The 13494-nt window shown below is 39.3% G+C and overlaps 1 protein-coding gene across 2 annotated transcripts in view; it reads right to left on the reverse strand.

The window, feature by feature from the left end:
* Window positions 1–13494, reverse strand: part of LOC136874611 (zinc finger protein OZF-like) — an 86006-nt gene that overhangs the window by 17724 nt on the left and 54788 nt on the right. The window lies entirely within an intron of this gene.

Below are 13494 nucleotides of genomic sequence, written 5' to 3' on the forward strand. Positions count from 1 at the left end.
AGACAAAGTAATATTTCCAGCCTCGAGTTCATTTTTGTAGCGATTCTGAATTCATGTGTCAGAGTTTCAACGAGGGTCAGACGTAAATTCCCGGACATTGTGTTAAAAGTTTCGATTTCGCCTGGCGGTATGAATGTGTAGATACCATGACGTTGGCTCAAGGGAAGGATTATGGCGTCGTCTGTACACAGTCAAGTCATAGGATAGGCATTTTTGCTGATCGACTTGTACGATGTTAGTGTTTGCAGTAGTGGATACGAATATGAAAGATATTAGCAGGTACTATTCAGGCCATGTTTCGCTATAATTCCTACTAGCTAGAACGTGCTCCCATAATAGCGCTGCATCAGAAGCGGCATGAATGTAAGGACTGTCCCACGTGGAAACCTGGCTAACGGAGACTGATCCTTACTGCTTAGCCGCGTGTGTTCAAGTTCGATTAACTTTCGTTTTCTATTTGCTTATCTTTACTTTAAGATTTACTGTTCGGGTGTCCGATATATTATGATTGTGTCGTGTGTTGACACTTAGTTCATTTATGTAGGACTTACACTACGAATGCGATTTCGATTCGGCAGCTTTTAATATATTTTACTTTAATTTTTCGTTCTTCACGTTATGTATGTGGGACGTTGATCTACTGATCACTTGTAGTTTGGGTTAATGGGACATGTGTAGGTAGAGAGATTTGTAATTATAGTCGCAGTTATAGAAAACTGGAAATATTTCTGTAGTGTACTATCGATATACAGGAGATCGATGTGTGTGTTGTAAGATCAGAGAGAAGATGATTGTTTTTTATGCTTTGGATGTAATGGCGACTGTCAATAAAGAGGTTGTTTATTTCGTATAAATCGCTAATTATACAGTACATTGGCGCAGTCGGTAAAATCCATTGGTTAAATCCGTCAACTAAACCTTCAGAAAATATTAAAATGGAAAGAAGCAGCACTAGCCCTATACCAATTTTCGATGTAAATGGAGATGTCACCAGCCTTGCTTCTAGATGGAAAAAATGGAAACGTTCGGTCGAACTGTATATTGCCGCAAAAGGAATAACAGATTCTGCTAGAAAACAGGCAATTTACCCGCATTCGGGTGGAGAAGGCTTGCAAGACATATTTTATTCAATCCCTGAACACAACACTATTCCTACAGGTAAAGCTGTGCATGAATATACTTTAGAATTGTTAGATAAACATTTTTTACCGAAAAGCAATCCGCTATTTGAAGTCTATGAAACAGGATGTTAGTGAAACATCTGACGCCTTTATATCTAGGTTGCGTCAACAAGTTGTCAAATGTGATTTTAAAGATACCACAACAAAAAAAGAATTAGAGGACATGTTTATGTGACCAGTTCGTAGAGGGTTGTAAATCAGCTGAAGTCAGAAAGAGAATATTGGAAAAATCCTCTGTCACAGTAGACGATTTGGTTGACATTGGACGGGCTCACGAAATGATAAACATACAGACATCACATTTTAGTAAGGACGACGGTTCTGAGCAAGAGGTGTATAGTATGTCGAATAGGAAGAATTATGGGATTTCACAAAGAACTATTTCCAATAGTGGCAAAAACACTGGTGCTCCGCCGAAAACTAGTTATAATAGTTATCAAAATAGAGGACAAAGGAAATGTTATCGCTGCGGGGAAACAAATCACTTAGCAAGAGACCCCCAGTGCCCTACAAGAAACAACGTTTGCCAGGCTTGTCATTTAACAGGGCACTATCGGAAGTGTTGTAGAACAAAAAGGACATATACATTAGAATCGGGGGAGTCAAATGTTGATGACGAAATTTCGTACGTGGGCAACGTCAAATATGAAGTCGGCCCTGGATGTAGTAGTGATTTAGACTACACCTTTCTTACAAATGACGAAAAAAAACGGGAGACAACGGGGAAGACCACTTGCCTATTGTCAGGGGTACCCTTCGTTTTTATTATTGACTCAGGATCTACTTGCGATGTTATTGACCAAGGAACTTGGAAGGAATTTGAAAGGAAGCAGGTAACCGATAAAGTAAAATTACTAAATAGTTCGAAAAGACTTTTCACTTATGGTAGAACCGATCCGTTGGATATTTTAGGAGAGTTCGAGGCGGACATAACGCATTCCAATAGAAAAATTAGTACCACTGTTGTAGTTATTAAAGGTAGGGGACCACCTATTTTGGGACGTTCCTCGGCTACAAAACTAGGAATATTACAAATTTCTGAGCACGTTAACCAGACGGTGGTTTGTGACACATCGAGGGTGGGCAAAATAAAGAATTTTCAGCTTAAATTACCAATCGATCCGAAAGTCCCACCAGTTATTCAACCTCTGCGGAGGGTGCCATTGGCATTAAAACAAAAAATAGCAGAACGTATCCTTGAGCTGGAGCAAAATGACATAATTGAAAAGGTTGAAGGACCGTCAAGATGGGTTTCCCCTCTTGTACCAATTCCAAAAGGTGACAGCGTTAGATTGTGTGTCGATATGCGAATGGCAAATAAAGCTGTACTAAAGGCTAGTCATCCATTACCAACCATGGAAGACCTACATCCTGAAATTAGTGAAAGCAAATACTTTTCAAAGTTGGATGTTACGTCAGCTTTTCACCATGTGGAGCTGCATCCAGACTCACGGGAGATTACCACATTTAGCACACATTTAGGCTTATATAGGTTCAAGCGGCTAATGTTCGGTTTGAATCGGGCAGCTCCTGAGTTCCAAAAGATAATGGAGCATCTGATAAGGAACAAGATTCCTAAAGGAGTTTACGTATTTATTGATGACATTCTGGTGTATGGGGAACTAAAGAAATACATGATTCAAGATTAAAAAAGGTTCTTGAAGTTTTTCGCGAGCACGGTATTGAACTGAATGAGGAAAAGTGTGAATATGGTAAAACTTCAATTAAGTTCTTGGGTCACATAATATCAGCTAATGGCATTAGGCCTACCGAAGACAGAGTGGCGGCTCTGAAAAATTGCAGAAGACCACAAAATGTGTCTGAGCTGAGAGGTTTTCTAGGCCTACTGAACTATGTAAGTAGATTTATTCCGAACATATCAAACATGACAGAACCACTGCGACAGCTTACACATAAGTCTGCACAGTTTGTATGGAAACAAGTACACCAAGAAGCTTTTAATAAAATAAAAAAGTACTTACATCTAGTTCAGTTTTAGGATATTTCAACCCCAAGGACGAAACGATAGTGATGGCAGACGCTGGCCCAAAAGGACTTGGTGCAGTGCTGATACAACGGAACAATGAAGGGATCCCACGCATAATTTGCTACGTTAGTCGCAGCCTGTCGGATGTCGAACAACGGTACTCTCAGACAGAGAAAGAAGCACTTGGGATTGTCTGGGCGTGTGAGCGTCTAAGGATTTTCCTGACGGGTAAGCAGTTTTGCCTGTATACGGACCATAAACCACTAGAGGTAATTTTTGGGCCTAGATCAAAACCCTGCGCGAGAATTGAACGTTGGCTTCTGAGACTCCAATCTTTTGACTTCCAGGTTAAGTATGTAAAGGGGAAAAATAACATAGCAGATCCTTTATCACGGTTAAGTGAGAATTCAATCGGTGAAGCCGAGAAGGACAATTATCTGATGCACTTGGCTACGTATTTGGCACCAGTTGCATTATCTTTGGAAGAAATAGAGCAAGCTTCAAAAATTGATCCCACTCTAAAAAAGGTCCGGTCACATTTACTAACAGGGTGTTGGGATCGTAATGACGTTGACCTCCTTCCATTTCGGGCGATGATGTCACAATTATGCGTCATGGACAATATATTACTGAAAGAAACTAAGTTGGTAATTCCGAAAAGTTTACAAACTAGGGTCCTTAGTTTGGCACACGAGGGTCATCCGGGAATTTTGGAAATGAAAAACAGACTCAGATCTAAAGTATGGTGGCCTGGAATGGACAAAGCAGCGGAACGGACAGTGAGAACATGTCTGGGTTGTCAGATTACCAGTAAACCCGAGAAACCCGAAAAAATATCTCCGACAGTAATTCCTAAAAAGCCTTGGGAACGAATAGCTGCTGATATTTTGGGTCCTTTCCCTAATGGGGTACAACTATTGATCGTGATAGATTATTTTAGCCGTTTCATGGAAGTAACAAGACTAAGTAGTACTGACTCTAAAAGCATAATAAAGGCCCTAGATGGTATTTTTGCAAGATACGGGTATCCTGAGGTTCTCTCAACAGATAACGGCACGAACTTCGTCAGCGCAGAGACGGAAAATTACCTGCAACAGTGTGGAATTCATCACCACAGAGTTACCCCGTTACACCCACAAGCAAATGGCACAGTGGAAAGACTGAACCCAGGGATAACTCAACGACTACAGATTGCCAATGCCATGAAATTAGATTGGGAGTTAGAGCTAAACAAGTACCTACTGATGTACCGGAACCATGAGCACCAGACTACAGGAGTTAGTTCGGCGGAGTTATTTTTTAACAGAAAATTGAGGGACAAAATTCCCGGTCTGGCCCCATACAAGACAGAAAAAATATTAGAGGAGGTGGTGGAACGAGACCTTATTCAAAAGTTTAAAAAGGGAGAATACGCGGACATTAGACGTGGGGCCAGAGAAAATAAATTATCAGAGGGCGACAAGGTTTTGATGCGTAACCCCAAAGTAAACAAATTTTCAACTACATTTGGACCCACACCCTTGAAAGTCGTCAAGAAGAATGGCAACGCTGTGACAGTAGAGACTTCGGATGGTAGACAAATAACTCGCAACTCTACCTTCTTCCGGCCTTTTCATGAGCTGTTGTCTGAGGACGAGTCAGAGAGTGTGAAAGAGCAACCAGAGGAACCAGAGAAGAAAGAAGAAGAAGGAAGTCAAGAATCGGGACCGAGACGAAGTCAACGGGAGAGGAAACCCCCAGGATTTTTGTCAGACTACGATTTAAAGTAAAAAAAAAAAAAAAAAGAAAAAAGGGAGTGATGTAGTAGTGTACTATCGATATACAGGAGATCGATGTGTGTGTTGTAAGATCAGAGAGAAGATGATTGTTTTTTATGCTTTGGATGTAATGGCGACTGTCAATAAAGAGGTTGTTTATTTCGTATAAATCGCTAATTATACAGTACAATTTCTCTTTGGGTGTTTTAAGTTGTGGACTTGTACTTAACGAATTTAACGACTTAACTGTTTCATAACCTGAAAATTGGTTTAGTAAGAACATTTTCAAGTGATTAATCACTTTTCGTTAACATCAGTGTTTGGCATTTCTTCTAAATGTATAATGAATTAATGTTTTCCTGCATTTTGCTTTTTTGTTCCTTCAGAACGATAAAATATAAAATCGCATCGGAACAAGTGCTGTTGGCTCCTTCTGAACGTCTGTTCGGGGTGATGAATATTCAGCATGGGGATTCCTCTGTAACTTAAGGGTGTGACGAGATGAAAACATATGGTGGAATTTTATTTTTGCTTGTGACAATTGCTGTTAACTCGTAATGAACAACTTGCTTTGAAGTAATATTTCGCAACCTAGCCAAAGAAACTGATAGTCGATTTGGTTTGATTAAGGATCCATTCGGGGGGTTTCCAATATCCGATAGGATAGTCGACTGATGGATAACCTTAATTAAATGTAAATCTGGAATTCTACTTGTCGAAGGTCAGATTTTCCATGGATCACGTGGATTAAATCTCAGTTATCGTTTGCATCAATGGTGCACAATTTTCAGGTATTATTCTCTCTTTCTGATTTTGCTGCCCACGAATTTTTAACTATGTTTTCATTCCTTGAAAGACAATAATAAACAATTTCAATAATTTTTTACCACTCACGTTATGCATTGTGACTGCGTTAACACATGTTGTGACTTTTCTTGCACTTTTAATAAATAAAGGTTCGTAATATACATTGAATTAATATTTTAGTAAGCACATTTTTGCCCCTCAATCTGAAGTAGTTATGCTTTCCCCTGAACCCTGTAGTTTGGTCAATGAAGTGACAGAAAAAGAAAACGCTCTACTTAAGTCGCCGAGGCAGACGACCAACGGTGGTACGGTAAGTTCAAGGGTTCAGTATCTCATTGATTATTACAACAAGCATAGAATTCACTTGCATACTGGCGGGAGGGTGCGAACAGAGGTTGAGGGGAAGTTGGAAGGAAACCAATGTGGTTTCAGAACACAGAGGTGCTGTCATGAGCAGATTTTCAGTATGCACCAGGTAATTGAAAAATGCTACAACAGAAATAGACAGTTGTGTTTACGGTTCGTAGATCTAGAGAAAGCATATGACAGGGTACCGAGGGAAAATACGTTCACCATACTGGGGTTCTATGGAATTAAGGGTAGATTATTAAAATCAATCAATGGCTTTTATGTTGACAACAGGGCTGCAGTGAGAATTTATGGTAGAATGAGTTTTTGGTTCAGGGTACTTACAGGGGTTAGACAAGGCTGCAATCTTTGACCTTTATTGTTCGTAGTTTACATGGATCATCTACTGAAAGGTATAAAGTGGCAAGGAAGGATTCAGTTAGGTGGAAATGTAGTACGCAGTCTGACCTATGCTGACGACTAGGTCATAATGGCAGATTGTGCCCAAATCCTGCAGTCTGGAACTTGAAAATAGGTGCAATGTATATGGTATGAACATTAGCCTTTTTGAAGACTTAATTGATGTCAGCAGGTAAAAAATTCAACATAATTGAATGTCAGGCTTGCAGACTGCAGACTGAATGCTGAAAGGTATAGTGGCCTATAATGATTTAAAAAAATTCTCTCAAGTTCACAGTATGCAGGCTATTATTCATAACAAGTTGGAGAGGACAGATGGAGATGAGTTGCATTCTTTGCTTTTTCAGAAATTCTGGAGGAAAACTACTTGAGTAACATGGACCAGTATTTCTAGCTTTCAAAACAGAAATAAAATCCACAATTTCAGTTGACATTGAGTACCTAAACTGAAATGGGTTCTTTTTCACACTCGGCATTGCTGTGCAGTTGTCAGAACAGAATGTATTAGTCTTTATATCCTCTCATACTTAGAAACACCATCATTTCCACAAATGTTCATCAAGCGAGCCAATTTGGTGTCATCTATCAGATTCTCACTCTCAACAGTAGAGCAGTCATCAAACTGCAGCCTACAAATTGGTTCTGAAGCACGTTCATTACATCTTCAAGAGACTCACTTTCCTTCCTTGGCAGCAATAACGGAAATCTTTCTAAAAGAAACTGTACAGATGAAAACTGAGAACCTTCAATTTTTCAAACATCTGCACCCCTTGCATGTTTCAGTACTTCACCATTGAAAGGAAACTTGTTAATAATATACTCACATGCCGTGTAGAAGTGACCCATGGAAGATGAAAATCATGCTGATTTAGCTCTATCATTAAGTTTCTTCACTAAGTCCATTCTCTCAACGCCGATGTCTAGGATGATCACTGTCTCTCCGATTTTCTATAGAATGGTATGGAACTTTTAATAAAAGAGAATTTTCGATCACTGCTGGTTTAACAAATTTGGAAAGCAGCTGTTTTAACAGGTTCGTCATCAGTTCTAGTAGTTTATGAATGTGAGGGGAAGCACTCTGAAGTGTAGAATTGAGATTCTTAAATAAAGTAATGAAAGCATACAGGAAGGCACAGTATGCTTTACTTAGGCCTGATGATAGAACCATAAAAAAATTCTTCACAATTTTGAATAATGTTCTTATTCTTTACAAGGAGTGTCAGATTTTGAGACACATGCAAATTTTTAGGAGCGACCAATTCTGCTGACTCAATAGGTTTCTTCTTTACATGGTCTTTGGAACTACCAGGCTCAGCTTTTGGGATCGTAAATGATCTTAAGCTAGTAGTTCATGCACATTGAGTATTAACAAGCACATCACCTTTAAAGAAACCAAGTAGTTGCAGACACCTCCCTAATTGTCCCAGTGGGGACAGGTTTTTGGCCTTTCCACCCAATATTTTAGGCCTGGGTGACTCGCCATCGAAACTTGTATCACTTTGGAATTTTATTCCAACTCTGTTCTAATTTTATTTCCTGTGCGGCTTAGGTTACAAATTATAATTTCATCTTCTCCGTCAGCGAATAAACCTTCCATCGTTTATATACGATGTGTTTTACTATTTTTTCCTGATCTCATGTCTGTTGTCTACTGGTCTGATGTCAGGCCAGCTGGAGAGCGAATCTTACTTGGTCCGCTCGCTGTCCTACGCTCTTTTGCTGTACATCGCCTTGCTGGCGTGTGTTTAGTCGATTGTGCTGCACAATGATGGTTGCGCGTGGACTCTTTATTAGAGCATCTTTTCATCTAACAGGGGGACATTCCCTGCTCGTCACCACCGATTTCGCTCAAATTTATAGAACATGCAGGGCTTGGCTGGAAATGAAAGCACCCGAAGTGGGAACTCCAGATGGCCAAGCGTATAAAAAATAAAAATAATAATGTTGACGCGGCTCTCGCACCGTATAAGCCACTTACGTTAGTGCGCACGCCGAGCAGTTGTTGGCGTAGCGGTAAGAGCTCGGACTGGTAATTCGATGGTCGTGGGTTCGATTCCCCGTGTGGAGACTGGTTTTTCTGTCAAATTTTATATTATTCATTTTCCAATTACGCAAAGAGGTGAATAATTCATTTTATTTATTTATACGCAAAAGGCATAGAAAAGGTAAAAAAAAAAAATTGGGATTTCATTGTCATTGTCTACCTGCGCCAAGAATCTACTGTTTGTGTACAGCCGCCAGGGGCAACCTTCACTTGTCAGGTGAAAACGAATCTTACAGCGAAACGACTATTCATGTTTATGGCACATTCCCCAAGGAGGGGAGAGAGCCAATAAAGGAGAAAACAGAAGAATTCCTTTTCGAACACGTCGGGAAAGTTCGCAACTCCAAATTTTCTACAATTGTGCGCTCATTAAAAGAATGACGTCCTATATGCCTTTTGCATAAGTAAAATAAATTAAAATAAATGAATAATATAAAAATTGAGAAAAATATTCTCCACACGGCGAGTCAAACCCACGACCATCAAATTACTAGTCCAAGCTCTTACCGCTATGCCAACAACTGCTCGGCGTGCGCACTAACGTAAGTGGCTTATACGGTGCGAGAGCCGCGTCAACAATTTTTTTACATTTTTTTTATACGCTTGGCCATCTGGAGTTCCCACTTTGGGTACTTTCATTTCTAGCCAAGCCCTGCATGTTTTATAAATTTGAGCGAAATCGGTGGTGACGAGTAGGGAATGTCCCCTTGTAAATATGCCTGGATAACATGTAATGGATATGGGCTAAGGCCCTGAGGTGTTTTTGTCTTCTTAGATGGAGTGGACATCCGCTATTTGATTGCTACGAGGATCTAAGTAAACTACATCTCAACTGACGCCATGCGTTAGTTTTCTTCTCATGGACAAAATGTAAGTCTACTATTATTCTGCCTGGAGCAGGATTGTCTCGTCTCAAACCCTTAACTTGATATTATTCTGTTCGATGATCACCAATTCTAATAGACATTCATTTCGAATGAACTTGGAAATTTCACAACATGAAAAGTTTTCGGCCTACTGACTGCACTGTTTAAACCATTCGGTGGGCGACGCGGCTACAAGTCGCTTACTCGGTGGGAACGCGGATATATCCGCCCATTCAAATTATATTTTTTTCTCACTTGCCTGCCTGCAGAAGTTAATTTCTTTTTCAGCAGCGTATTCCGGATGAGTCTGCCCTCTGATGTTAATTTTTCAAATATGTTTTCCCAGTACCAATATGTCATCCTCAAGTTGCATCATAAAGAACGCAGTTTACGTCCGAGCAAGAACGACCTAAGGCCTAATAGCTTTGCGCTGAAGCTGTAGAAGGAATTTCCAGAGATTGTGATACTGAACAGACCACTCTGATGACATTTGAGAACTGTGACCTGATTTATTATTCCCAGTCTCGAGTTCTTCCTCCACGGCAGGAGTATGTGTTTACCGCGAGTTACACACCATTTATTATCGTACGCATCCATAATACAGGCACATTTCATGATTTCCGTCCAACCTGCAGAGACCAGGGTTCTGTTCGATCCTCCTCCTTACATTCTCCCCGCTAAAATTTCTAAAATGAATTATCGGCCCCCATCGTTAGAGGAAGATGACTTACGGGTCATTATTAACGAAATGTTGGAATTTGGTGAGGGGAATAGTCTTAGTGAAGTAAGTACTGCCGAAGGGGAATTCGTGACAGGAATTTACATGGAATAAGTACTTCAGGCTCGAATGTACAGAGTTCGGGCCCAGCTGATGCGAATGTTAGGCAGTCTCGAAAGAGACAACACGTGTTCGATCATGACAGTGACAGTGATAACGATAATGCTGATTACAAGTGCAAGTTCTTCGTCAACTTATACCGAAAATGGACAAAGATATTTCGCTTTGATCCAAAATTCCATCGTGATGTAAAGGGACAGTTTTTACGAAATCAAAACCGAGCGGAATATTTCAATAATTTTTATGACAAGATATGCCAGAACATACCTGAACAGAAAAAGGATGCCCAGCAGAAAATCGCATATAAAACCCAGCTTAGTAAGATGAAACGAAAGAGTCGAGATCAAGACCGGGTCCGAACAAATAAGGATGAAATAAAGCTTATTATGGCCATACTGTTGCCGCAGGAGGTTGTACAGGAACGTAAATTAGGACACTATATTTCTCGCAATCGCTTCTTCACTACGCCTATTTGCTATGAGCTGATGACATATTAGAGACTTTTTTCCGCCGGGTTGAGTGACGCAAACGGTTGAGGCGCTGGCCGGGCTTCTGACCTCATCATGGCAGGTTCGATTCTGGCTCAGACCGGTGGTATTTGAAGATGCTCAAATACGTCAGCTTTTGTGAGTAAATTTACTGGCATGCAAAAGAACACCTTCGGGACTAAATTCCGGCACCTCAGCGTCTCCGAAAACCGTAAAAGTAGTTAGTGGGACGCAAAGCCAATAACATTATTATTATTATTATTATTATAAGATTTTTCCACAGCTTTTTACATATCTCTGACAATAAGGTGAATAATGGACAAATTCCTCCCAAAATACATACAACAAATCCAGTATTTGACCACCTGTTAGCAAAATTTTCGGAAGCTTATAATCCTGACGGCAAAGGGCCAATTGATGAGAACCTCTTGGTACGGAAAGGGTGGCTATGCTGGAAAGTTTACATACCAAGAAAACGATCGCGTTTCGGAATGGAATCATATAAATTATGCAAAGCCGAGACAGATTAGATAACATGATCTGCTTCCGTGTGTATCATAATGAACAGCTGTAAGAGACATAACACTGTGAAGACTGTAAGTAATGTAAATATTTCCTGAATTGTAGTGTAATGTAGTCCGTGTGTGTTAGTTATGAATTGTAGGTAGGCTACATAAACTTGATCCCTCAAAAGCTCTAAACAACATAACAGAAAATTTAATGTGTAATATAATTTATTCCAATGTAAATCGTTTAAATGCATACAGGTAAACTTTGTAAATCTAAAATTCACATATACAGAAACATTTACTTCTAGGCAGAGATTGTTAGTAAACTGCCTAAAATATTCAGGTAAAAGTTGCTGTATAAACAAAAAGCACAGCTTTGCTATTAGGAAGAAGCAACCTCGATATCGCAGTATGAAAGCACTTATTACGTTCTTGCACAAAGTATTGACAAATCAAAATACTAGGATTTTTCAACAATTAAATACATTATATTCAAGTAAATATTTCTCTTAGGGCCCTTTTAGTCTATGATTGTTTTCAATCAAGTAATTCAATATTTTCTTCAATCGGGGAAATCGCTCCCCACCTGGGAGTGAGCAGGTGTGTACCGAGTTCTCCGCTTAAGGTGTTAAACCAACTATGAGTGGGAGTAATACTTTTCGGTGAATTGTTATTGGAACTAAAAGATTTTTCTGTTTCGGATTATGTTATTGAAGTTAGGAGTAAAGTAATTTAAAAATGTAAATGCATCTATTAAATGGTTTGAAATCGCGAGATTATCTCCGTGGATCGGAATCTGTTTCTGCTTTAATTTGATCTTTTCTGCTCTTCTTTTCTTAATGTGAAATTTCCTTTTACGCTTCGGCAACGATCACTCTTGCTTAACGTTTCCATGGCAACCGTCGCCCTTGGGAACTATTGGTTCGGATTATTGAAAATGTACTGAGGAGGATTGACGATTGATTGAATTTGTAACGAGCGTGTCATTAAGTTGGGAGCTGTTGGCTCTTTATTCTTCTAATTAATTGATTGATGATTTGAAAGTGGTTGCTTTTCCAGGTGGTTTGAGCTGCCCTGCGCTTCGTGCTTATTTGAGTTTTCGTGTGCACGCTCTGTTAAGATTAGAGCTGCTTGCTCTGATAATTTATGATCGTACTCTAATTATTGGTGGGCGCGTTATCATCTTTGTGCTATCTTTTCTTCCATTTCGAAGCGTGGTGAATTTTTGGGGTCATTTGGTGGCCTGTTTCGTGTCTATTCATTTCGGTGAACGCCTTCAGTTTTGGATATATTTTCTGCGCACGTTATTTAATTTTCCAGTTGGCCTATTGTGACCCGGTTCTGGGAAGAATCTCGCGGCCTCATCTTAGCATATTTTCACCTAACATACAAAATAATTCCTGGAGAAAGAATTTGTTTTTTTAAATTAATAATATACAAGTATAAATCTTTTTAAGTTCAATGTAATTACTCAAGCCCTTCTGGTGGGCAGTAAAATTAGTCCATGGACATTACTGACAATTAATTACCTTGTAATATGATCTAGTTTCAAGTTTACCTTTTATTAGTTATTTTAAATCAGAGGGCGTCCCTTGACTCTAGGTATCCATTTGTTTTCAATTTAATTTTATTTAGTTAATCAGTTCATTAATTTGTTATTTCAGTTCAGAGGATATTTTATTAATCAATTTCCATTTAGGTAATTAATCTTTTAGATTTGTAAAGGTGCACCACCTAATTCCTATGGGTTTTGCTTTACTATCATATGTAAAATTCTTTAATCACATTAATTAAATAATTTAGTTCTTTTGAAAAACTCTTAGCGTTTTTCTTCCCTGATTTCTTATATTTACTACCGTGAAGATCTGTTGGTTACGATCTAAGTGGCCTCTGGTTTATGGCCTGTTGCTTGACTATTTGATGAGTATTCGCTGTTTTCCTTCTTAAGTTTTATTTGTAAAAAGGGATTTTGCTATCTTTTGCTTTCTGTTTACGTGCACCAGTAAATGCTGGTACAACTGGTATACTAATGATAACCACCTTGTGCAAACACGTTTCAGTATCATCTCCTTTTCCTGGCTCTGAAGCTCTTGGAATTTCTTAAGGTGTTTCTTCCCCATACAACCCTTTTCTAAATACTGTAATAGAAGATGTCGAGTAATAGTTAATCAACTTTAACAGGCAAACTGCTCGCAGCTTTCTCAGCAGCTATGTTAATCAAATGGCATTAGCAAACCAGTACGAAGACA

Source organism: Anabrus simplex, chromosome 5, assembly GCF_040414725.1.
Source record: "Anabrus simplex isolate iqAnaSimp1 chromosome 5, ASM4041472v1, whole genome shotgun sequence".
Classification (NCBI taxonomy): Eukaryota; Metazoa; Arthropoda; class Insecta; order Orthoptera; family Tettigoniidae; genus Anabrus; species Anabrus simplex.